We start from the raw sequence: 20,598 nt of genomic DNA on the forward strand, positions 1-20,598 counted from the left end.
CATTCCATATCATTATTTCTTTTTTCTTTAACACATTAATACTATCTATTACGTCTCTTTGTTCACTCACACCAATTCATATCACTGTTTCCGCGTGCTTCTTTCGATGTCATAATTTCTTTTTGGTTTCATTACATGTTATTGTTTCTTTTTATTTCAGCACATTGTTACTGTCTATTTCGTGTCATTGTTCATGTACACTAATTCATATCACAGCTTCTGTATGTTTTATTCCATATCATTATTTCATTTTGGTTCAGCACATTGTTACTGTCTATTTCATCTCAATATTAATGTACACTAATTCATATCACTCTTTTTGTGTGGTTCATTACATGTCATTGTTTCTTTTGATTTCAGCACATTGTTACTGTCTATTTCATCTCACTGTTAATGTACACTAATTCATATCACAGCTTCTGTATGTTTCATTCCATGTAATTATCTCTTTTGATTTCAGCACATTGTTAGTGTCCTTTTCGTCTCATTGTTCATGTACACTAATTCATATCAATGTTTACGCGTGTTTCATTCTATGTCATTGTATCTTTTGACTTGTGCACATTAATACTATCTATTTCGTCTCATTGTTCACTGATACTAATTGATATCACTTTTTCTGCGTGCTTCATTCGATGTCATTGTTTCTTTTGATATCAGCACATTGTTACTGTCGATTTCCTCTAATTGTTAATGTACAATAATTCATATCACACTTTCTGTATATTTTATTCCATGTCATTATATCTTTTGATTTCAGCACATTGTTAGTGCCTATTTCGTCTCAGTGTTCATGTACACTAATTCATATCAATGTTTTCGTGTGGTTCATTCCATGTCATTGTTTCTTTAAACTTCAGCACATTAATACTATCTATTTCGTCTCATTGTTCACTGACACAAATTGATATCACTTTTTCTGCGTGTTCAGGACCTAGTCACTGTCTTTTTCGTGTCATTGTTAATGTACATTATTTGACATAGCTATTTCTACGTGGTTCATTTCATGGCACTGTTTTGTTTTGATTTCAGCACATTGTTAGTGTCTATTTCGTCTCATCGTTAATGTACGCTAATTTATGTCACAGCTTCAGTATGTTTTATTCCATGTCTTTACGGTCTATTTCATCCCAGTATTAATGTACACTAAATAAGATCACTCTTTTAGCGTGGTTCATTATAACTTATTGTTTCTTTTTATTTCAGCACATTGTTAATGTCTATTTCGTTTCATTGTTCATGTACACTAATTCAAATCACAGCTTCTGTATGTTTTATTCCATGTCATTATTTCTTTTGATTTCAGCACATTATTAGTGTCTATTTCGTCTCATTGTTCATGTACACTAACTCATATAAATGTTTTCGCGTGGTTCATTCCATGTCATTGTTTCTTTTATCTTCAGCACATTAATACACTCTATTTTGTCTCATTGTTACTGACACTAATTGATATCACTATTTCTACAAGGTTCATTCCATGTCACTGTTTTGTTTTGATTTTAGCACATTGTTACTGTCTATTACGTCTCATTGTTAATGTACACTAATTGATATCAATGTTTTCGCGTGATTCATTCCATGTCATTGTTTCTTTTCATTTCAGCACATGAATACTATCTATTTCGTCTCATTGTTCACTGACACTAATTCATATCACAGCTTCTGTATGTTTTATTCCATATCATTATTTCTTTTGATTTCAGCACATTGTTACTGTCTATTTCGTCTCAGTGTTAATGTACACTAATTGATATCAATGTTTTTGGCTCCTTCATTACATGTCATTGTTTCTTTTTACTTCAGCACATTGTTTCTGTCTATTTCGTCTCATTGTTAATGTACACTAATTCATATCACACCTTCTGTATGTTCAATTCCATGTCATTATTTCTTTTGATTTCAGCACATTGTTAGTGTCTATTTCGTCTCATTGTTAATGTTCACCAATTGATATCAATGTTTTAGCGTGATTCATTCCATGTCATTATTTCTTTTTTCTTTAACACATTAATACTATCTATTTCGTCTCATTGTTCACTCACACCAATTTATATCACTGTTTCCGCGTGCACCATTCGATGTCATTATTTCTTTTTGGTTCAGCACATTGTTACTGTCCATTTCGTCTCAATATTAATGTACACTAATTCATATCACTCTTTTTGAGTGTTTCATCCCATGTCATTGTTTCTTTTCATTTCAGCACATTGTTACTGTCTATTTCGTCTCAGTGTTAATGTACTCTAATTGATGTCAATATTTCTACGTGGTTCATTCCATGTCACTGTTTTGTTTTGATTTCAGCACATTGTTACTGTCTATTTCGTCTCATTGTTAATGTACAATATTTGACATAGCTATTTGTACGTGGTTCATTCCATGTCACTGTTTTTGTTTTGAGTTCAGCACAATGTTACTGTCTATTTCGTCTCATTTTTAATGTACACTAATTCATATCAATGTTTTTGCGAGGTTCATTCTATGTCATTGTTTCTTTCTACTTCAGCACATTGTTTCTGTTTATTTCGTCTTATTGTTAATGTACACTAATTAATATATCACTTCTGCTGTATGTTTTATTCCATGTCACTATTTCTTTTGATTTCAGCACATTGTTACTGTCTATTTTTTCTTATTGTTAATGTACACTAATTGATAACACTATTATTACGAGGTTCATTCCATGTGACTGTTTTGTTTTGATTTCAGCACATTGTTACTCTCTATTTCGTCTCATTGTTAATGTACACTAATTGATATCAATGTTTTCGCGTGATTCATTCCTTTTCATTGTTTCTTTTTACTTCACAACATTGTTACTGTCTATTTTTTCTTATTGTTAATGTACACTAATTGATAAAGCTATTTCTACGTGGTTCATTCCATGTCACTGTTTTGTTTTGATTTCAGCACATTAATACTATCTATTTCGTCTCATTATTCACTGACACTAATTGATATCACTTTTTCTGCGTGCTTCATTCGATGTCATTGGATCTTTTAATTTCAGCACATTAATACTGTCTATTTCTTCTCATTGTTAATGTACACTAATTTATATCAATGTTATAGCGTGATTCATTCCATGTCATTATTTCATTTTGGTTTAGCACATTGTTACTGTCTATTTCACCTCAATATTAATAAACACTAATTCATATCACTCTTTTTGGGTGGTTCATTGCATATCATTGTTTCTTTTAACTTCAGCACATTGTTACTGCCTATTTCGTCTCATTGTTAATGTACACTGATTCATATCACAACTTCTGTATGTTTTATTCCATATCATTATCTCTTTTGATTTCAGCACATTGCTAGTGTCTTTTTTGTCTCATTGTTCATGTACACTAATTCATATCACTCTTTTTGTGTGGTTCATTACATACCATTGTTTCTTTTTATTTCAGCACATTGTTACTGTCTATTTCGTCTCATTGTTCATGTACACTAATTCATATCACAGCTTCTGTATGTTTTATTTCATTTCATTATCTCTTTTGATTTCAGCGCATTGTGACTGTCACTTTCATCTCAATATTAATGTACAATAGTTCATATCACTCTTTTAGCGTGGTTCATTACATGTCATTGTTTCTTTTGATTTCAGCACATTGTGACTGTCTATTCCGTCTCACCGTTAATGTACACTAATTCATATCACAGCGACTGTATGTTTTATTCCATGTCATTATTTCATTTTGGTTCAGCACATTGTTACTGTCAATTTCATCTAAATATTAATGTACACTAATTCATATCACAACTTCTGTATGTTTTATTCCATGTCATTACCTCTTTTGATTTCAGCACATTGCTAGTGTCTTTTTCGTCTCATTGTTCATGTACACTAATTAATATCACTCTTTTTGTGTGGTTCATTGCATGCCATTGTTTCTTTTTATTTCAGCACATTGTTACTGTCTATTTCGTCTCATTTTTCATGTACACTAATTCATATCACAGCTTCTGTATGTTTTATTTCATTTCATTATCTCTTTTGATTTCAGCGCATTGTGACTGTCACTTTCATCTCAATATTAATGTACACTAATTCATATCACTCTTTTAGCGTGGTTCATTACATGTCATTGTTTCTTTTGATTTCAGCACATTGTGACTGTCTATTTCATCTCACTGTTAATGTACACTAATTCATATCACAGCTTCTGTATGTTTTATTCCATGTTATTATCTCTTTTGATTTCAGCACATTGTTAGTGTCTTTTTCGTCTCATTGTTCATGTACACTAATTCATATCAATGTTTACGCGTGTTTCATTCCATGTCATTGTTTCTTTTGACTTGAGCACATTAATACTATCTATTTCGTCTCATTGTTCATGTACACTAATTCATATCACTCTTTATGTGTGGTTCATTACATGTCATCGTTTCTTTTGATAACAGCACATTCTTACTGTCGATTTCCTCTCTTTGTTCATGTACAATAATTCATATCACAGCTTCTGTATTTTTTATTGCATGTCATTATTTCATTTTGGATCAGCACATTGTTACTGTCTATTTCATCTGAATATTAATGTACACTAATTCATATCACAGCTTCTGTATGTTTTATTCCATGTTATTATCTCTTTTGATTTCAGCACATTGTTAGTGTCCTTTTCGTCTCATTGTTCATGTACACTAATTCATATCAATGTTTACGCGTGTTTCATTCCATGTCATTGTATCTTTTGACTTGTGCACATTAATACTATCTATTTCGTCTCATTGTTCACTGATACTAATTGATATCACTTTTTCTGCGTGCTTCATTCGATGTCATTGTTTCTTTTGATATCAGCACATTGTTACTGTCTATTTCATCTCAATATTAATGTATACTAATTCATATCACAGCTTCTGTATGTTCTATTCCATGTTATTATCTCTTTTGATTTCAGCACATTGTTAGTGTCTTTTTCGTCTCATTGTTCATGTACACTAATTCATATCAATGTTTACGCGAGTTTCATTCCATGTCATTGTTTCTTTTGACTTGAGCACATTAATACTATCTATTTCGTCTCATTGTTCATGTACACTAATTCATATCACCCTTTTTGTGTGGTTCATTACATTGTCATTGTTTCTTTTTATTTCAGCACATTGTTACTGTCTATTTCGTCTCATTGTTTATGTACACTATTTCATATCACTCTTTTTGTGTGGTTCATTACATGTCATTGTTTCTTTTGATATCAGCACATTCTTACTGTCGATATCCTCTCATTGTTCATGTACACTAATTCATATCACAGCTTCTGTATTTTTTATTCCATATCATTATTTCATTTTGGATCAGCACATTGTTACTGTCTATTTCATCTCATTGTTAATGTGCACTAATTCATATCACAGCTTCTGTATGTTTTATTCCATATCATTATCTCTTTTGATTTCAGCACATTGCTAGAGTCTTTTTCGTCTCATTGTTCATGTACACTAATTGATATCACTATTTCTACGAGGTTCATTCCATGTCAGTATTTTGTCTTGATTTCAGCCCATTGATACTGGCTATTTCGTCTGATTGTTAATGTACACTCATTACTATCAATGTTTACGCGTGTTTCATTCCATGTCATTGTTTCTTTTGACTTGAGCACATTAATACTATCTATTTCATCTCAATATTAATGTACACTAATTCATATCACTCTTTTTGCGTGGTTCATTACATGTCATTGTTTCTTTAAACTTCAGCACATTAATACTATCTATTTCGTCTCATTGTTCACTGACACTAATTGATATCACTTTTTTCTGCGTGCTTCATTCAATGTCATTGGATCTTTTAACTTCAGCGCATTCATACTGTCTATTTCCTCTCATTGTTAATGTACACTAATTTATATCAAGGTTTTTGCGTGATTCATTCCATGTCATTATTTCAGTTTGGTTCAGCACATTGTAACTGTCTATTTCATCTCAATATTAATGTACACTAATTCATATCACTCTTTTTGCGTGGTTCATTACATTGTCATTTTTTCTTTTGATTTCAGCACATCTTTTCTGTCTATTTCGTCTCATTGTTAATGTACACTACTTCATATCACAGCTTCTCTATGTTTTATTCCATGTCATTATTTCTTTTGTTTTCAGCACATTGTTAGTGTCTATTTCGTCTCAGTGTTAATGTACACTAATTCATATCACAGCTTCTGTATGTTTTATTCCATGTGATTATTTCATTTTGGTTCAGCACATTGTTACTGTCTATTTCTTCTCAAAATTAATGTACACTAATTCATATCACTCCTTTTAGTGGTTCATTATATGTCATTATTTCTTTTTATTTCAGCACATTGTTAGTGCCTATTTCGTCTCAATGTTCATGTACACTAATTCATATCAATGTTTTCGCGTGGTTCATTCCATGTCATCGTTTCTTTTACTTCAGCACATTAATACTTACTATTTTGTCTCATTGTTCACTAACACTTATTCATTTCACTGTTTCTGCGTGCTTCATTCGATGTCATTGTATCTTTTTAATTCAGCCCATTGTTACCTGTCTATTTCTTCTCATTGTTAATGTACACTAAGTGATATCAATGTATTCCTGTGATTCATTCCATGTCATCGTTTCTTTTTACTTCAGCACATTGTTACGGTCTATTTCGTATGATTGTTAATGTACACTAATTGATATCACTATTTCTACGAGGTTCATTCCATGACACTGTTTTGTTTTGATTTCAGCACATTGTTACTGCCTATTTTGTCTCATTGGAAATGTACACTAATTCATATCAATGTTTCTACGTGATTCATTCCATGTCAGTATTTCTTTTTGATTCAGCACATTGTTACTGTTTATCTCGTTTTAATTTTAATGTACTCTGATTCATATCACTCTTTTTGTGTGATACATTCCATGTCAATGTTTTTATTTTTTTATGTCAGCACATTGTTACTGTCTATTTCGTCTCAGTATTAATGTACACTAATTCATATCAATGTTTTCTCGTGGTTCATTCCATGTCATTGTATCTTTTTATTTCAGCACATTGTTACTGTCTATTTCGTCTCAGTATTAATGTACATGATTTGATATCACTGCTTCTGCGTGATTCATGCGATGTTATTGTATCTTTTTATTTCAGCCCATTGTTACTGTCTATTTCGTCTCAGTGTTAATGTTAACTAATTGATATCACTATTTTTACGAGGTTCATACCATGTCACTGTTTTGCTTTGATTTCAGCACTATGTTACTGTCTATTTCGTCTCTTTGGTAATGTACACTAATTAATATCAATGTTTTCGCGTGATTCATTCAATGTCATCCTTTTTTTTTTACTTCAGCACATTAATACTAACTATTTTGTCTCATTGTTCACTAACACTAATTCATTTCACTGTTTCTGTGTGCTTCAAGCGATGTCATTGTCTTTTTATTTCATCCCATTGTTACTGTCTATTTCGTCTCACTGTTAATGTACACTATTTGATATCAATGTATTCCTGTGATTCATTCCATGTCATCGTTTCTTTTTACTTCAGTACATTAATACTAACTATTTGTCTCATTGTTCACTAACACTAATTCATTTCACTGTTTCTGTGTGCTTCATTCGATGTCATTGTATATTTTTATTTCAGCACATTGTTACTGTCTATTTCTTCTCATTGTTAATGTACAATTATGAAGATCACTATTTCTACGAGGTTCATTCCATGTCAGTATTTTATCTTGATTTCAGCCCATTGTTACTGTCTATTTCGTCTCATTGGTAATGTACACTAATTAATATAAATGTTTTTGCGTGATTCATTCCATGTTATCGTTTCTAATTACTTCAGCACATTAATACTATCTATTTCGTCTCATTGTTCACTAACACTAATTCATATCACTGTTTTTGCGTGCTTCATTCGATGTCACTATTTCTTTTTGGTTCAGCACATTGTTACTGTTTATCTCGTTTTAATTTTAATGTACTCTGATTCATATCACTCTTTTTGTGTGGTACATTCCATGTCAATGTTTTTATTTTTTTATGTCAGCACATTGTTACTGTCTATTTCGTCTCAGTATTAATGTACACTAATTCATATCAATGTTTTCTCGTGGTTCATTCCATGTCATTGTATCTTTTTATTTCAGCACATTGTTACTGTCTATTTCGTCTCAGTATTAATGTACATGATTTGATATCACTGCTTCTGCGTGATTCATGCGATGTTATTGTATCTTTTTATTTCAGCCCATTGTTACTGTCTATTTCGTCTCAGTGTTAATGTTAACTAATTGATATCACTATTTTTACGAGGTTCATACCATGTCACTGTTTTGCTTTGATTTCAGCACTATGTTACTGTCTATTTCGTCTCTTTGGTAATGTACACTAATTAATATCAATGTTTTCGCGTGATTCATTCAATGTCATCCTTTTTTTTTTACTTCAGCACATTAATACTAACTATTTTGTCTCATTGTTCACTAACACTAATTCATTTCACTGTTTCTGTGTGCTTCAAGCGATGTCATTGTATCTTTTTATTTCCTCCCATTGTTACTGTCTATTTCGTCTCACTGTTAATGTACACTATTTGATATCAATGTATTCCTGTGATTCATTCCATGTCATCGTTTCTTTTTACTTCAGCACATTGTTACTGTCTATCTCGTTTCAATTTTAATGTACTCTGATTCATATCACTCTTTTTGTGTGATACATTCCATGTCAATGTTTTTATTTCAGCACATTGTTACTGTCTATTTCGTCTCAGTATTAATGAACACTAATTCATCTCACTGTTTCTGCGTGCTTCATGCGATGTCATTGTATCGTTTTATTTTAGCACATTGTTTATGTCTATTTCGTCTTATTGTTAATGTACACTAATTGATATCACTATTTCTACGAGGTTCATTCCATGTCAGTATTTTGTCTTGATTTCAGCCCATTGTTACTGTCTATTTCGTCTCATTGGTAATGTACACTAATTAATATAAATGTTTTTGCGTGATTCATTCCATGTTATCGTTTCTAATTACTTCAGCACATTAATACTATCTATTTCGTCTCATTGTTCACTAACACTAATTCATATCACTGTTTTTGCGTGCTTCATTCGATGTCATTGTATATTATTATTTCAGCACATTGTTACTGTCTATTTCTTCTCATTGTTAATGTACACTAATTTATATCAATGTTTCTGCGTGATTCATTCCATGTCAGTATTTCTTTTTGGTTCAGCACATTGTTACTGTCTATCTCGTTTCAATTTTAATGTACTCTGATTCATATCACTCTTTTTGTGTGATACATTCCATGTCAATGTTTTTATTTTTTTATTTCAGCACATTGTTACTGTCTATTTCGTCTCAGTATTAATGTACACTAATTCATCTCACTGTTTCTGCGTGCTTCATGCGATGTCATTGTATCGTTTTATTTTAGCACATTGTTTATGTCTATTTCGTCTTATTGTTAATGTACACTAATTGATATCACTATTTCTACGAGGTTCATTCCATGTCAGTATTTTGTCTTGATTTCAGCCCATTGATACTGGCTATTTCGTCTGATTGTTAATGTACACTCATTACTATCAATGTTTTCGCGTGATTAATTCCATGTCACCGTTTCTTTTTACTTCAGCACGTTAATACCATCTATATATATTTCGTCTCATTGTTCACTAACACTAATTCATCTCACTGTTTCTGTGTGCTTCATGCGATGTCAATTTTTTTTTTTATTTCCGCACATTGTTACTGTCTATTTCGTCATATTGTTAATGTACACTAATTGATATCACTATTTCCACGAGGTTCATTCCATGTCACTGTTTTCTTTTATTTTCAGGACATTGTTACTGTCTATTTCGTCTCATTGTTGATGTACACTAATTGATATCAATGTTTCTACGTGGTTCATCCCATGTCATTGTTTCTTTTGATTTCAGCACATTGTTACTGTCTATTTCGTCTCATTGTTAATGTACACTAATTGATATAAATGTTTTCGCGTGATATTCCATGTCAACGTTTCTTTTTACTTCAGCACATTAATACTATCTATTGCGTCTCATTGTTCAATAACACTATTTCATTTCACTGTTTTTGCGTGCTTCATGCGATGTCATCGTACCTTTTTATTTCAGCACATTGTTACTGTCTATTTCGTCTTATTGTTAATGTACACTAATTGATATCACTATTTCTACGAAGTTCATTCCATGACACTGCTTTGTTTTGTTTTCAGCACATTGTTACCGTCTATTTCGTCCCATTGTTAACTAACACTAATTAATATCAATGTTTTTGCGCGATCTATCCATGTCAGTATTTCTTTTTGGTTCAGCACATTGTTACTGTCTATTTCGTTTCAATTTTAATGTACTCTAATTCATATCACCCTTTTTGTGTGGTACATTCCATGTCATTGTTTTTTTTTATTTCAGCACATTGTTACTGTCTATTTCGCCTCAGTGTTAATGTACATCATTGGATTTAACTATTTCTACGAGATTCATTCCATGTCACTGTTTTATTTTGATTTCAACACATTGTTAATGTCTATTTTGTCTCATTGTTAATGAACACTAATTGATATCAATGTTTTCTACGTGATTCATTCCATGTCATCGTTTCTTTTTCGTCATCACATTAATACTGTCTTTTTCGTCTCAGTGTTAATCTACACTTACTAAAATCAACGTTTTCGAATGGTGCATTCCTTGTCATTGTTTCTTTATATCTCAGCACATTAATACTGTCCATTTCGTCTCATTGTTAATCTACACTAACTAACCTACTTCAGCACATTGATACTATCTAATTCGTCTCATTGTTCACTAACACTTATTCATATCACTCTCATTGCGTGCTTCATTCGATGTCATTGTATCTTTCTATTTCAGCACATCGTTACTGTTCATTTCGTCTTATTGTTAATGTACACTAATTGATATCAATGTTTTCGAATGGTGCATTCCATGTCATCGTTTCTTTTTATTTCAGCACATTGTTACTGTATATTCCGTCTCGTTTTTTAATGTGAACTAATTTATATCAATGTTTTCGCTTGGTGCATTCCATGTCATTGCTTATTTTCATGTCAGCACATTGTTACTGTCTCATTGTTCATGTACATTATTTGATATCACTTCTGATATGAGGTTCATTCCATGTCACTGTTTTGTTCTGATTTAAACACATTGTTACTGTCTATTTCGTCTCATTGTTCATGTACACTAATTGATATCACTCTTTCTTTGTGCTTCATTTGATGTCGTTGTATCTTTGACATCAGCACATTGTTACTGTCTATTTCGATCGTCTCATTGTTAATATACATCATTTGATATCACTTTTTCTTCGTGGTTCATTCCATGTCACTGTTTTCTTTTAATTTCAGCACATTGTTACTGTCTCATTGTAAATGTACACTAATTTATATCGCTATTTCTACGTGGTTCATTCCATGTAACTGTTTCTTTAATTTCAGCACATTGTTACTGTCTATTTCGTCTCAATATTAATGTACATTAATTCATTACACTCTTTTTGCGTGGTTCATTCCATGTCATTGTTTTTTTATTTTAGCACATTTTTACTATCTATTTCGTTTCATTGTTGATGTACACTAATTCATATCAATGTTTTTCCGTGATTCATTCCATGTCATTGTTTCTTTTACTTCAGCACATTAATACTGTCCATTTCGTCTCATGCTAACTTACACTAATTCATATCACTGTTTCTGCGTGGTTCATTCGATGTCATTGCATCTTTTTTTTTAAGCACATTGTTACTGTCTATTTCGTCTTATTGTTAATGTATACTAATTGATATCACAATTTCTATGAGGTTCAATCCATGTCATTGTTTTGTTTTGATTTCAGCACATTGTAACTGTCAATTTCGTCTCATTGTTAATATACACTAATTTTTATCAATGATTTCGCGTGATTCATTCCATGTCATTGTTTCTTTTGATTTCAGCACATTGATACTGTGTATTTCGTCTCATTGTTAATGTACATTAATTTATATCACTATTTCTACGTGTAACATTCCATGTCATCGTTTCTTTTTACTTCAGCACATTAATACTATCTAGTTCGTCTCATTGTTAATGTACACTAATTGATATCACTGTTTCTTCGTGCTTCATTCCATGTGAGTGTTTCCTTTTTAATCAGCACATTGTTACTGTCGTTTTGGTCTCATTGTTAATGTACACTAATTCATAGCACTATTTCTACGTGGTTCATTCCATGTCAGTGTTTCGTATCATTGCAGCATATTGTTTCTGTCTATTTCGTCTCGATGTTCATATACGCTAATTCATTGCACTGTTTTTGCATCCATTATACCAAGACACTGTTCCTTTTTTTCAGTACATTGTTGGTGTATATTTCGTCTCACTGTTTCTGCGTGTTTCATTCCAAGTCATTGTTTCTTTTTATTTCAGCACATTGTTACTGTCTATTTCGTCTCATTGTTCATGTACACTAATTCACATCACTGTTTCTGCGTGCTTCATTACATTTCATTGTTTCATATGTTTCACTTCATTGTCATGTTTGTGATTACATTACAGTCAAGTTGTGACGGAACTAGGAGTAGTAGCTCTGTGATTGGACCTCAAGACGTTGGTGCGTCATTCAATGACGTCAGTCCGTGCACCCAGTCCGTTGCCTTTTTTCTCTCCAATGGTGTCTTTTTCATCAAGTTTTCTAATGACAGCGTCATTTGTCAATTCACACTAATAATACACAACATGTTATGTTAGGATCAGAAAGGAAAGAGTAAGTAGTGGAGTGTGTGCTGGAGTATTCCTTGAAGGATGATTTTCGCCATAAAATTACATTTGATTTATTGAACATCTTTCGAAAGCACTGCTTTTGGTCTACGTTTTTATTCTATATCAGTTTTAAATTTTGACCCCAAAAATGACCCTTTAAACAATTGACACTCATCGATTAAAGTGACTGGACCTCTTAGTCTAACACACGGACCAGTTCAGTTCCTCAGATGAAACACAAAAGTCAATATGAAAATATAAGACTTTTATGATTTCAGTTAACATTGATTGGATACAACATAGTACACGTTTATGAAGGACAAATTTGTTGAGTGTCTTTCATTGTTGCAATGTCGTGAATCTGAGGTTAAAAGAATATTTCTTGGAATAGTTATTACAACTGACGGCGACGTCATCATATATTTAGGCCTGAAGTATCATTGTGTTTAATAAATTTAGTATACATTAAAGCTACATATCTCTAATCCGAAATGGAATCATCTTTAGTATTCATTCTTTCATTTCCTTAATTGGATTTTACGAAAACTAAACTCTATATCAAGACTAAAGTTGTACCTGAGGTCTTTTTTGTATCATATTACATTATCAACATTGTTCAATTTCGTATTCATGTTGAAGCGGTTACCCAAATGTTGAGGGTTATGCTCTCGTTAAGTATTTCGGTGCCAAGTTCTACACATAATGTGTCTAAGTAATCATGTAGGTTGTTAAAATATTGTGATTCCATGTTTGCCGTTTGTTAGATACATTGATCATTACAATCCCGCTTATATCAGTATAACTCTACGTTTTGTCTCCTTTCTTTAATCAGACAACAGTCTATTGCAAAGTTAGACAGTTAGGCTATCTACATCTGTGAGATAATCGTCAATGTACACCGTAAGCACTTAATGGTCAAAATGCAGTTTTTTATTATTTGAACTTTGACCTTTGATACTATGACATCATATGTCCCCGCAACACTACATTCCATGCCCGACAACACAACCGTCAGGTCTGAAGTCAATCGGAAGTCAAACGGTATAGGACAATTCATGACACTCTTTTCTTCACACAGATACACATACACACCCACATCTGTCTGGCCTACCAAAGTATATAAACCGCAGCCGACTTGACTATACACGCCAATGCTTAACGTTGCTATTGTTGAGTCAACTCAATACAGCGGGTTGACATACAAGTACATTAATGTTACATGAATAAGATGATATTTTACACCTTGTCTTTGTCTATGTTCTTCACATGTTGCTTTTCAGATAAGCGTGCACTATACGTGTTTTTTAAGAGCAGTGGCGATACCGTCCCGAGAGCTCGGAAGAAGGTCATACGTCCAACGGTGGCGTTGACCGTTGAATTTCTCGTCAATAACATTGTACCATCGGTAGTGTTCGATTCCCTCTGGTCTCTTAACTACCTGAATGTTTGCCTCAATCCAATCATGTACGGATTCTTCAATATCAAGTTGTGCCAGAGGTGTAGTAACAACCAAATGTCCGGGCCCCAAACAGAACTATGAGAGAATACGGATGCTGTTTATCCTACCGCCATGGCGATCGAGAAATGCCGCATCTGGGTCAGGTAAATGCTCTGCAACTGAAAGGATATCATGAAGGGAAGTGATGAGGAATATGGAGTGGGAAACGACAGGGGTGGCGTGGGAGGAGGGGGGGGGGGGGGTCTGGGCAGAGGGTGTAGTGGATGAATTCAAGGTGGAACTTAAGTTATTGAAAGTTTTATTTTACAAAATGATAAGTCAGTTGAAGGCTCTGCAGCTTGAAAATATTTCGCGAAGGAAACTCTCAGAAATGGTAGTGGGGAAATAAATGAGATGGATGTGTCGGTGGGTGGGGAGGGGTGGTTGGAACGGGAAAGCCTTCAAAGTGGAATTAAAGTTATGAAAATATATATATTATTCACAATTAATAGTGAGTTAGGCAATGGCTTTGCCACTGAAATGATGTTACATGCTCTGTAATGGAGGTTTGGGAAGAGGTTGGGGGGGGGGGGTGATCTTTCAAAGTGGGATTTAAGATTTCACAGTTAAAAGTAATCATTATGTAAATATAAGTTTATGCCGTAATTAGACCATGGGCCATTGACCAGAAATTCTTAACTTTCGTGACCCAGCGAGGGTAACAAATATTTATTGAGATAATATGACACAAAAAATATGTTAAGATGCAAAACAGATTACTCGGCATTCAAGAACCCTAACATTATTTAGAAAAGATTAAAAAACTGTAAATTTTGTGTCAAAAATCTCAAAAATGTAAGCCAATTACATTTCCTCTTTCATGTACGCTCGTATTATTTCACGCATATCAACCAATCAGATGGTTCGTTTCATGTAGGCCCATAGTGTTACCGGAAGCCGATTAAACGCTAAACGTTCACTGTGAATTGTGGACTGCTTATATAGCGTAAACATATTGTCGTACAGGTTTCATTAATATGAAAGCAAATGCACCACTTGAATGGCATTAATCTCTCTCTATTGTTATAAACTTGTTTCAAATAAGGAAGATGTGGTTCGTCAATGAGTATCGATAAAGTCCATGAGTGTGTTACATGTTGGACATAACGGGGACTACTTGGTATTCCAGTAATGGCAGTTTTCTTCATCTGTGCATTGTTCATCCGAATGTAGTCCATTGACTTGTAAAACAGATAGAATAAAGAACAAGGAATTGGATAACATTCTTCTGTGTTCATACTAGTTTTATCCTGAGACGTGTACAACGAACAGATCGACCGAAGAGTTGAAGACATCCCAGAAGATCATGCGTAGTATCTGTTCCCTTTCGAAGGGAATGGTGATGCACACATGACGATGATCACATAGTCATAGTCTCGATGCAAGGGGACTGGGGTTGAGAGCGGATCAGACGTTCGATAGTTTGGTTTTCGTGCCCAGGTTCTTTCCTGGGTGACTTTTCTTAAAAAGTATGCCCTGTATTCAATCATGGGAGAATGATCGACAGATAGATTTTGCTGTAACTTGATAACTCACTAAAATAATTAAATAATGAATAAGGCAGAATTTTAGTCTTGATATGCTATAATACAGAGAAACCAGACAACTTTAAGTCCAATAATGTTTCTGTAGCTATTCCAGTTTTTTTCAAGATATGTATCGTTAAATATACTTAATTTCTGGAATATTCGTTTAGCCTAAGTTGATGGTGAAGTCGGCTCCTCATGGTAGTTCTTATAGCTAATGTCAATCCGTTGTTTTTGAGGTCAACCAGAATATGTACGTTAAACTTCATATAAGCAACAGAGCACACTTGGGTGGCATTCAACATCAAATGTCCTTAACAAATTTGTAATAAATTATAAACATGTTATTTGAGACCATATCATTTTAATTTCTCCAATTGAGTTTCGTTAGTGCAACTGAGGAACTACTCTGATGGGCTGTGTAGTAAAATAATAGGTCCAGTCACTTCAACTAGTGAACCTCAACTGTTTAAAGGGTCATTCCAAAGAACAAACAAAAAATAAGTAAATGTGCTATACAACCCTAGCTAGATCGAGAGCAGTGGTTTTTAGCGGTCCACGGCATATCAAAGTTAATTTTTTTCCTGAAGTTATCAAAACACAATATAGGGTATATTTTTTTGTGAATCTCAAACAAAGTTTTTAAGAATCACTCAGTTTTCTAAACTACCTACTATCCGTATGGGAATTTGCTACAACACTGTTGCTTATAATGGGACCTTATTGACACTGGTTTAGTTTGGTTTTCTTGCAAAAGTGATATAGATTGAATTGTATGTATATTAAAATTTTATCTCATGGTCTCACTGGCTTGTATGTCTCTGGCATTGCAACGAATATAATGCTTGTTTTATAGTGTAGGTAGTGTAAATTTTTGCCAACACATTTATCTCAAGCAATGAGTTTAATTAAGTTCCTGCAAAACCCTTGTGAACCGCATGACTGTTTGAATGTGTTGCTTAGCCTACCACAAATAACCCATTGCACAAGGGCGGCGGAAGCACTTTTAATCTGGGGGGCACCGACATCAAAGGGCACTTTGTAGAAATTCGATTGGACTGATGCAGCCTTATATTTAGTACCCTTTAGAACTCTTATTGTATTATCTTATTTGCGTATACACATCACTCCATCAACGCCCCCCCCCCTCCCCTCAAGGAAATTATGCATACTAGCACTGCAATATTCAATGTGCAAATTGGGAAACAAGGAACAGGTTTTTCTTTTGAGACAAGATGAGGTGAAATCATGCTAGTTGCTAATGTAGGAATCTTCCGAATTAGAGTTTATTTCTTGTCAATTTATCTTGACAAATTATTTCCATTCGAAATAGCTTTGAGTTTGACCCACCGAAATTCATTAAAAGTCAGAGGCGTAGCCAGGATTTGCAAAGTTGTATGCACGACTATCTGAGCGGAGCGCCACCATCGGTTGGCGCGGAGCGTACAAGAAAATTTTTGGTTTTACAAACCCCTCAGATGGCTGGAAACGGCCCTTCCCGAGTGTACATTCTGGTTCCCTGGCCTCTTGCTAACTTGAGACACCTACATTTTTATGTAGAAAAAGGGCACATTTTTACCCTGAGGAAAAGTGGGGGGGGGGGGGGCACGTGCCCCCTGTGCCCCCCGGTTCCGCCGCCCTTGCCATTGCAATAAAATCCATTCCACTTTCAGAGTGATAAGAAAAAAAAACGGCTTTTGAGGTATTCGATGGCGCTAGTTTGAAACAGGGTGTTCTTTAATATAAAATAATTATATGGCTCTTAAAAGCATCCGTAGATTTACTTTTAGGAGAATAGCGCCTCATCAGGCCACGTATTCAGTGGACGGTGGTTGCAAGCATGCCGGTCGCAGAAAGTGTCCCCACCTCTGGCCAAACTCTGGCCAAAGGCAAGGATTCACGCACGCCACCTAGTACGCTTCTGGTCGATTTGACCGACCCTCTGCGCATCCTCCCGGGTTCTTTTGCGACAACAAGGGAGACATGGTACGGGATCCTAGGCCACAAAAAGCACCATGCCACAGCCAGAGGTATTATCGCCAGAGGCTTGTCTTGAACCCTAGCCACGATTTACACGACCGACGAGGAATGAGTCTTTCGTCACCCTCTATAGCATCGGCCACCACATCAGCCAGTAAATTATATGGTTGAATTAATATATCAAGACTTCAGCGTGGACTGCTGAAAGAGAAAAAGAATTTTTAAACGTGTAGATTCATTGATGGAGTCGAACTCAGTCCATCAGGTTACCAGTCCACTGCTCTACCCTCTGAGCCATTTGACAAGTTAAATTTTAACGAGCTTTAATTGGTATTGCTGGTTGAATACAATCTATTGGTAACAGTGAATGACACTGCCTTCAATGAAATCTCTATTCATCCTGTTTTACTCTCATTAGAACAACGGATCTGAATATTTTTATTAACAAGAAGCTCGTCTTTGTTTACATTGCAGCAAGCAGTAAGAATGTCGTTTCCTCCAAGACGTAAGCACAATAGGCTTATGGCCCGATACTATCGATGACTTCGAAGCAAGTGTAACCAGAGCATAACCTGGTTAATGTTTTGTATAGTTATCATTTTCTTTTATTTTCCACCTTTTGTTTCTATCCATTTAATCATTTTCTTTCATTTTCTTATCTTTGTTTTTATTCATTTAATCATTTTCTTTTGTTTGTTTGTTTTTATTCATTTGACAATGAATAACCTTTACTTGGTAGATTTATGAGTTCCCTTAATTTTCACTTTTATTGCTAACTACTACATGGCAACAGTTAGTGGTCTGGTGGCCCTGTGTGACCTGTCTTTTTCTTAAGCTAAGTAATTGTTTTGCGTGGTCCTATTTTCTAGGAATATATGAGTAGCTCCAAGAGTCTATCCCTTTTCAGAACTGTGGGTTAAATAGACAATTTTATAACTTTTGTTTGGTTAGATAGGAATGTTTTGGTGATAGATTATTATGTTAAATGTACCAAAGGACACCATAATTAAGTAATGTGTCTGGTAAATTATGTATTAAGTATTAATTGACAGCTGGTTGGTCACTGGACCTCAGATACCAGGAAGTGGAGGGCAAACTGGTCTAGAGTAGGAGGGGGGAAAGTTGAGACAAAGGCCAAATCATGAATATTCAATGAACCAAGCTTTGTGTTTAATTGGTTTAAGGTGGTCATGTGTGAGTTGCCTTGTACTATTATTATGGGATGTATTCTTATTATTATGGGATGTATTTTAATTATTATGGGATGGAGTGAATAGGGTAGCATGGTAGGGGGAAATTAAGATAAGACACTGATGTCGAGTTAAGTTTACAGTAGTTAGAGGAGAAGAGTGGAAGGATTAAGTTTGTAATAGTTAGAGGAGAAGAGGGGAAGGATTAAGTTTGAAATGGTTGGGCACGAGATCATAATTATTTTCTTAGACTAACTTCACCAGTAATAGAGTAGAGGACCAGTATTAAATTAATTAGAAGTTAAATGGACACTTAATTGAAGCTATTTACCCATGGAGTTTTTATAGAAGTTTAGTGAATACCTGGAGCTTGTTCTACAAACGGATATTCTATTTGAGTAAAAACCTGGAACTGTTTTACCAGGAAATTTCATATTTAATAAAAGTTTATCACCCGGAGCTGTACCAATGGAGGCAGAACTTTATTTCATCCTGTACTAATATCTGGCAACGATATAATTTTCTGTTGTGATGGAACTGAACTATAAATTCCCATTTTTATTCAATGTTTGGATCCGGAAGTGAACCCCTGCGATGACCCAACCCGAGTGATGAACAGTTTCTCCTAGAGACGCCCCAAGCTGAGACGCCCCAAGAGGTTATTTCCCCGAATCGCGAGCTGTCCAGAGAACCACCCAATCCGGAGACGTCCCCAACTAAGTGAACCGCCCTAGAAGTTCCCCAAGGAGACAATTTCGTTCTCAAATTGTATTCGGTCGACCCGCGCCGCGATTTTGTTATTATTTTCGTTGGGACTGATAAGTATTATTTTTCCATTAAGTTCAGTGGAGTCGTTATAAGAAGTAAGAGTTCCGAGATATGTAAGTTACACCCATTTATATAATTTCACATATAACCTTAAGTAACCCCATTGATATTAATACAACGTTCATGTGCATCGTAAACACACCACTTTACCTTTATTTGTTTGTTTTTGTGTGAGCATTCCGCCTTTTTAAGTTGTCCCCACGATCTCAGAGTAAATCGGCCCTACCCTAATTTGGAGGTGTCACTTGTAATCTTCCCAAACCTAAAAATATATTTAAGCCTCGTCACTGCGTTTTTGACCGGCTACACAAGCAGTAAAAGAAAAACGGATTTCGTGAAATCTTCTTATTCACAAAAGGTTGCTTAAGATTAGGCTTGCAAGAGAGATCTTGCTGTTAGTTGTCTCCCTTATCACTACATTATATGCAGACGATCATGACTGGGTTTAAGCCTGAAGATAAAGCTTCCTCCTCCCCTGCTGATTTGAGAAGAGGTATTTGAATCGCTGCTCATAGAGAATGGGCTTGAAATAATTGACATAGGACAAAAAATTGTTGTCTTACACCCAGAACTCTGTTTTCATTTCATTTATGTTGACGAAACCAAAACCACCCTCAAGAAGCGATTCTATGGTCACAGATCCACAGTCAACACCATGAAGACTGAGACCCTAGTTGGAGAACATTTTAACCTTACCAACCATACCATTAACGACATATGTCCCTACAGGGGATTGAATCCTTAGGTAGCCGTCCTGACCTAGTACGAATCAGCAGAGAGAGGCTGTGGATGCA

At 34.4% G+C, this 20,598-nt stretch overlaps 1 long non-coding RNA gene across 2 annotated transcripts in view; it reads left to right on the forward strand.

The window, feature by feature from the left end:
• The window catches only part of LOC139975118 (uncharacterized), a 44,352-nt gene extending 24,411 nt beyond the window's left edge, over positions 1-19,941 (forward strand). For both annotated transcript variants that reach the window (XR_011795668.1, XR_011795667.1), the window contains one exon: positions 14,063-19,941. This is a non-coding gene — a long non-coding RNA (uncharacterized lncRNA). The remainder of the gene's footprint in view (positions 1-14,062) is intronic.
• The last annotated feature ends 657 nt before the right edge of the window (positions 19,942-20,598 follow it).

This window comes from Apostichopus japonicus, chromosome 10 (assembly GCF_037975245.1).
Source record: "Apostichopus japonicus isolate 1M-3 chromosome 10, ASM3797524v1, whole genome shotgun sequence".
NCBI lineage: Eukaryota > Metazoa > Echinodermata > Holothuroidea > Aspidochirotida > Stichopodidae > Apostichopus > Apostichopus japonicus.